Below are 6,000 nucleotides of genomic sequence, written 5' to 3'. Positions count from 1 at the left end.
AGCCTCCTGAGTAGCTGGGATTACAGGCGCCCGCCACCACGTCCGGCTAGGCTAATCTGTACATTTTCAAGCTAAAAGCTGGGATATAAAAAAAATAAGGGCAAATTTACTTCCATCCAACTGTGAAGGTTCACGCGGGCACAGAAAACCACCCCCTGAGAAGGTTGCTTTTCCAGGGTTCTCGATGCGTTCCCCAAATTTCTCTTCCACCTCCCAGTCGATATCAGAGGCCACATGAGGCGTCACCGAGTCCCGGGCAGCTTCCTCCTCAGGCATCGGCAGTGGAAGATCCCGAAAGGGACTTGGGGCTGGCCCCGCCCCTCCGTGTCCCTATCTGGGGGGGGGGGTCAGGGGCGTGTCATGGGCGTGGCTACTGCTGGCAGAAACCAATGGGAACTGAGGAGGTCGGCGAGTTTGCGCGGGCGGGGCGGGGCGGGGCTGTGCGCAGGTTCCTGGGCCCGCGCGGCATTTTCTCCTTTCCTGGAGCGGCCTCCGGTTCTTCTAGCAACTGAATCTGGGCTGGAGGAGGTTCGGGGCCGCCGCCTCCAGGTAAGTCCTGGCCCGCGCCTCCTCCCGCTGGCCCCTCCTTCTCTCTGCGGCTCCCGGAACCCGGGCCTGGGGTAGGGTTGGGCTGCGGTTTCCTGGGAGCCTCCTTTGCAATCGGGCGTGCTCTGGGCTGCGTTTGCTCTCCAGTTCGCAGGCCGAGCGGCGCTCGGCTGGGCGCGAGGTTCGGGGGACTAGGACAGGGCTCCGCTTCTCGGGCTGCTCCCTCCTTGGGTCGGGCTGGTGCATCGCTGTTGGCGTGGGTTGATTCCTGTTCCAGGGTCATTGAGATCCGAGTGCGAATCCCGTCCTGGCATCTCTGCGTCTGCACGCGTGTCCCGGGCTTGCAACCCTGCCTGTGCGTCCCTCTCACTCGTGGGTTCATTCAAACGGCAGCCTGAGCGCCCGCAAGCTTCGCATTCTGGGAGAGGGCACACCACATTCGGAATCGCTCGTGGCACATGCCAGGCTGGGAGTAAATTGCCTGGAAAGTTAATGTACCTCTGGGTTTTAAAGTCTTTCTGGGTGCAATTTCATGTAAAGCGGTTGCAATGATTAGCATTTTTGTTCTGCGCAAGAGTAGCAAAAACAGTGTTGGCACTGCCCTGCGGTCGGCTTGCGGTCCTACTTGGGTAGTGAGAAAGTTGAAAGGCATGAATTTTGCTTTTGGCTTTGTCGTTGCGAAGCTTTGTGACCGCGGACTCAGTTAATTAACGTGAAACGAGATGGTAATTTAGAAGATTTCTTTTAAATCCCGCTTTTTGGAAGTCTGTGATGAGCTTAGTTTTCCTTCTGCACCTTTAAAAAGACTAGGAAATAGGAAAAGTTCATGAAAGGCATTATTGAAAGGGCAGTCGGTCCAGCAAGGAACAAAAATGTATGAGAGCCCAGAAGCTTTAAAGGCTGTGCGATTACAGTTTAAGACTTCAGACTGAAAAGGAAACAGCAAGTAAAACTGAAAGAATTTACCAGGAATTAAATAAGAGAAACAGCTGGGCGCAGTGGCTCACGCCTGTAATCCCAGCACTTTGGGAGGCCGAGGCGGGCGGATCACCTGAGGTCAGGAGTTTGAGACCAGCCTGGCTAACATGGAGAAACCCTGTCTCTACTAAAAATACAAAAATAGCCGGGCGTGGTGACGGATTTCTGTAATTCTGGCTACTCGGGAGGCTGAGACAGGAGAATCGCTTGAACCCAGAAGGCGGAGGTTGCGGTGAGCCGAGATCATGCTATTGCACTCCAGCCTGGGCAATAAGAGCGAAATTCTGCCTTTAAATAAATAAATATTAGAAACTTGGAAAGCGTTCAGAAGTACCAGTAGCTAGTATTATATTTAATTACCTCCCTTTACAACTGTGCACATGAGGTCAGGTGGGTGAAAATAAACACTAAGCAACCATATAAGAGAAAATGTAGACAGAATGTGTAACTTAGTATGTATCCTAAGTGTAGGGAGAATCCTTTGAAATTCTTAATTTGTATAGACATTTTCATTCAGAAAACTTGTTTTTAACCTTTATTGACAGGGTCTTGCTCTGGCACCCAGGCTGCCAGAGTGCAGTGTCCTGATCATAGCTCACTGCAGCCTTGAAGTCCTGGGCTTATGTGCCCCTTCCACCTCAGCCTGCGGAGTAGCTGGGACTAGAGTAGCCTACCACCATGCCTGGATAATTTTTTGGATTTTTTTAGTAGAGATAGTCATCTCATTCTGTTGCCTAGGCTGGTCTTGAACCCCTGGCCTCAAGCTATTCTCTAGCCTCAGCCTCCCAAGTAGCTGGGATTACAGATATGTGTGACTAGCCCAGCTAACAATTTTGTTGTTTTCTTTTAATTTTTATTTTTCACTTTTTTTTTGTATTTATTTGTATATTTATTTATTTATTTGAGATGGAATTTTGCTTTTGTTGCCCAGGCCAGAATGCAGTGGCGCGGTCTCGGCTTACTGCAACCTCTGCTTCCTAGGTTCAAGCAGTTCTCCTGCCTCAGCCTCCCGAGTAACTAGAATTACAGGCGCCCACCACTATGCCTGGCTAATTTTTGTATTTTTAATAGAGATGGAGGTTTCACGGTGCTGGCCAGGCTGGTCTTGAACTCCTGACCTCAGGTGATCCACCTGCCTTGGCCTCCCAAACTGCTAGGATTATAGGCATGAGCACCTGGCATGTTTGTTTGTTTGTTTTTTTTTTTTTTTTTTTGAGACGGAGTTTCGCTCTGTTCCCCAGGCTGGAGTGCAGTGGCCGGATCTCAGCTCACTGCAAGCTCCGCCTCCCAGGTTTACGCCATTCTCCTGCCTCAGCCTCCCGAGTAGCTGGGACTACAGGCGCCCACCACCTCGCCCGGCTAGTTTTTTGTATTTTTTAGTAGAGACGGGGTTTCACAGTGTTAGCCAGGATGGTCTCGATCTCCTGACCTCGTGATCCGCCCGTCTCGGCCTCCCAAAGTGCTGGGATTACAGGCTTGAGCCACCGCGCCCGGCCGGCATGTTTGTTTTTAAGTTAAAAAAAAAAATTTTGGGCCGGGTGCCGTGGCTCATGCCTGTAATCCCAGCACTTTGGGAGACGGAGGCAGGCAGATCACAAGGTCAGGAGTTTGAGACCAGCCTAACCAACATGGTGAAACCCCATCTCTACCAAAAATACAAAAATTAGCTGGACATGGTGGTGTGTGCCTATAATCCCAGCTACTCAGGAGGCTGAATTGCTTGAACCTGGGAGGTGGAGGTTGCAGTGAGTGGAGATAGTGCCACTACACTCCATCCTGGGTGACAGAGCAAGACTGCATCTCAAAAAAAAAAAAAAAAAGAAAGAAAAGAAAAAATTATTCAGCCAGTCACCAACAGCTAACAATTTTTTTTTTTTTGGCGGGGGGATAGAGTCTCACTCTGTCGTCCAGGCTGGAGTGCAGTGGCGCCATCTTGGCTCACTGCAACCTCCGCCTTCTGGGTTCAAAGCGATTCTCCTGCCTTAGCCTCCTGAGTAGCTGGGATTACAGGCATCTCCACCTCGCCGAGCTAATTTTTGTATTTTTAGTAGAGACGGGGTTTCACCATGTTGGCCAGGCTGGTCTTGAACTCCTGACCTCAAGTGATCCACCCTCCTCCACCTCCCAAAGTGTTGGGATTACAGGCATGAGCCACCACACCCAGCCAACAGCTAACATTTTTAAAAATAAAATTTTTTGTTTCCTCTGCTGGAAAATTCTATATTTATTCTGCATGTATGGAATTCCCTGCCCTGCCACCCACCAATATTTTTTTAACAGCCTTTGGAAGATAGTGTTTGGCTGCAAAGTAGTACCTAGAGGAATGGTCATGTGATCCTTCAGAGAGACCTTAGTTTGAATATTTGGTAACTTTGACTAGGGAAAGTTACTTTTCTTCTCTGAGGCTGTTTGCTCAGTTGTGAGAGGTGGATAATGATACCTCTTTCATAGGATTGTGAGGAAAATGTATAGCAATGCCTGACAGCAGGTATTCAGGGATGACTGCTAGTGTTAGTAGTATGTTCATAATGCAGAAAGGAGAAGGAAGGAATTACTGGGTTTTAGCGTGGCTTAGAGAACATGGCTGTAAGAGGAGTGTAAAATCAGTATACAGCCACTGCCCGACACTGGAATTTCTGCAAAGTTGTAATTCCTTCCCCGAGTTGCTGCCCAGACACTATTGACTGCTAAGGACACATTAATCTCTCTGACTGTCTTGGCTTGTCAGCCTTGGGACTTCTGTAGATCGACTTGGGATTTTTCCAACCAACTGTGTTTGGAATTTAAGGAAGTGTTTCAGGAGACTCCCCTTCAGAAAGAGCTCCAAAACAAAGAAATGGGTTAGTTTACTGAACAGAGATTTCAACCTAAGATAACTATAGCCCTGTCACAGCTTGCTGTGGCCGGTACAACTTGGTGGACATCTACTTACTTATTCCAGTCCTAACTAGAACCGTTTTCTTATTTGTGTGTGTGTGTGTTTTGAGACAAAGTTTCGCTTTTGTTGCCCAGGCTGGAATGCAGTGTTGAGATCTTGGCTCACTGCAACTTCCGCCTCCCAGTTTCAAGTGATTCTTCTGCCTCCGCCTCCTGAGTAGCTAGAATTACAGGCACCTGCCACCACGCCTGCCTGAGTTTTGTATTTTTAGCAGACTGAGTTTGCTATGTTGGCCAGGTGGTCTTGAACTCCTGATCTCAGGTGATCGCCCGCCTCGGCCTCCCAAAGTGCTGGGATTACTGACATGAACCACCGCTCCCGCCCCCTTTTCCTTATTTGGATGTTTGCCCATCTGCTGCGGCTCTCTGGTTCATATTTAAGCCAAATTATTTTTTTACTCAGCAACCATTAACTTGATAAGTTCCAGTAATATTAACTGCTTAGAGATCTAGTCCTAGCTTTTGGAAAGGAAAACAGAAAGGCCAAAAAGTTGTTTTGCCTCCTGACTAGCTAAATTTAAAAAATCGTAATTGAATAGAAGTACTTGCTTATAGGATGCTGATCCAGGAGTGGACACTAATTTGTAGAAAAGTTTTATTGGTGGTACTTCTGAATGAATGGGCACGTGATTCATCCCATTTGTTTCAAAACTATGAAGAAGCAATTCCATCACATTTTTTAGCTCTAGTTGAGTATTTGCATATTGGTATTAACCGAGAGCCTCTGGATTTTAACCTAACCAACTGAAAACTTAATATCAAAACCGACAGAGGAAAAAGTAGCCAGATCTCATTAAAACTTAACAAGTTGGCCAGGCACGGTGGTTCACGCCTATAATCCTAGCATTTTGGGAGGCCAAGGCAGGTGGACTACCTGAGGTCAGGAGTTCGAGACCAGTCTGGCCAACATGGCAAAATCCTGTCTCTATTAAAATACAAAATTAGCTGGGTGTGGTGGCGCATGTCTGTGATCCCAGCTACTTGGGTGACTGAGGCAGGGGAATCACTTGAACCTGGTGGAGGTTGCAGTGAGCTGAGATTGCGCCATTGCATTCCAGCCTGGGGGACGAGAGTGAGACTTTGGCTCAAAAAAAAAAAAAAAAAAGATGGAGTCTGACTCTGTTGCCCAGGCTAGTCTTGAACTCCTACATTCAAGACTACAGATTTCAGGGACTACGGATGTGTGCCACTACACCTGCCTTCGTTTTGCTTTTTAATCTGCAATCAGCTAAGTCTAAGAATTAGTTGAGGAAGTTCGTACTGGATGGTAAATGAATTATTGGATTTATTATTAATAGGTTCTTACAATGTCTAACTTACAGTCTTAATTATTATATGAGTTACCAATTTAATAAGGCTAGGAATTAATTAAGTGCAGTTATTAAATATTTTCAAGGATAATAGGGAGCTGATAGGAATCTTTTGGAAAAGGGCTTGCTCTTTGGTACTGAAATACCTAAAAACATAGTGGTTTTCATGTTTCATTCTTACAGAACCTTCTGTTGTACTCATTTGTAACTGCTATGAATTTGGTTAGTA

At 47.2% G+C, this 6,000-nt stretch overlaps 1 protein-coding gene across 4 annotated transcripts in view; it reads left to right on the top strand.

Annotated features, from left to right (window-relative positions):
* The first annotated feature begins 430 nt into the window (after positions 1 to 430).
* SLC25A30 (solute carrier family 25 member 30) overlaps positions 431 to 6,000 on the top strand; it is a 28,443-nt gene continuing 22,873 nt past the window's right edge. For 3 of the 4 annotated variants that reach the window (XR_002725421.1, XR_002725420.3, XM_023187336.3), the window contains exon 1: positions 431 to 549. The gene's annotated coding sequence lies outside the window, so the exon portion shown is untranslated. Of the gene's footprint in view, positions 550 to 593; positions 902 to 6,000 lie in introns of those variants that run through there. The other variant, XM_023187337.2, reaches the window with a different exon arrangement.

This window comes from Piliocolobus tephrosceles, chromosome X (genome assembly GCF_002776525.5).
Source record: "Piliocolobus tephrosceles isolate RC106 chromosome X, ASM277652v3, whole genome shotgun sequence".
NCBI classification, from domain to species: Eukaryota; Metazoa; Chordata; class Mammalia; order Primates; family Cercopithecidae; genus Piliocolobus; species Piliocolobus tephrosceles.
Note: the sequence above shows the minus strand (reverse complement) of the source record. Positions and strands in the feature narration are given on the sequence as shown.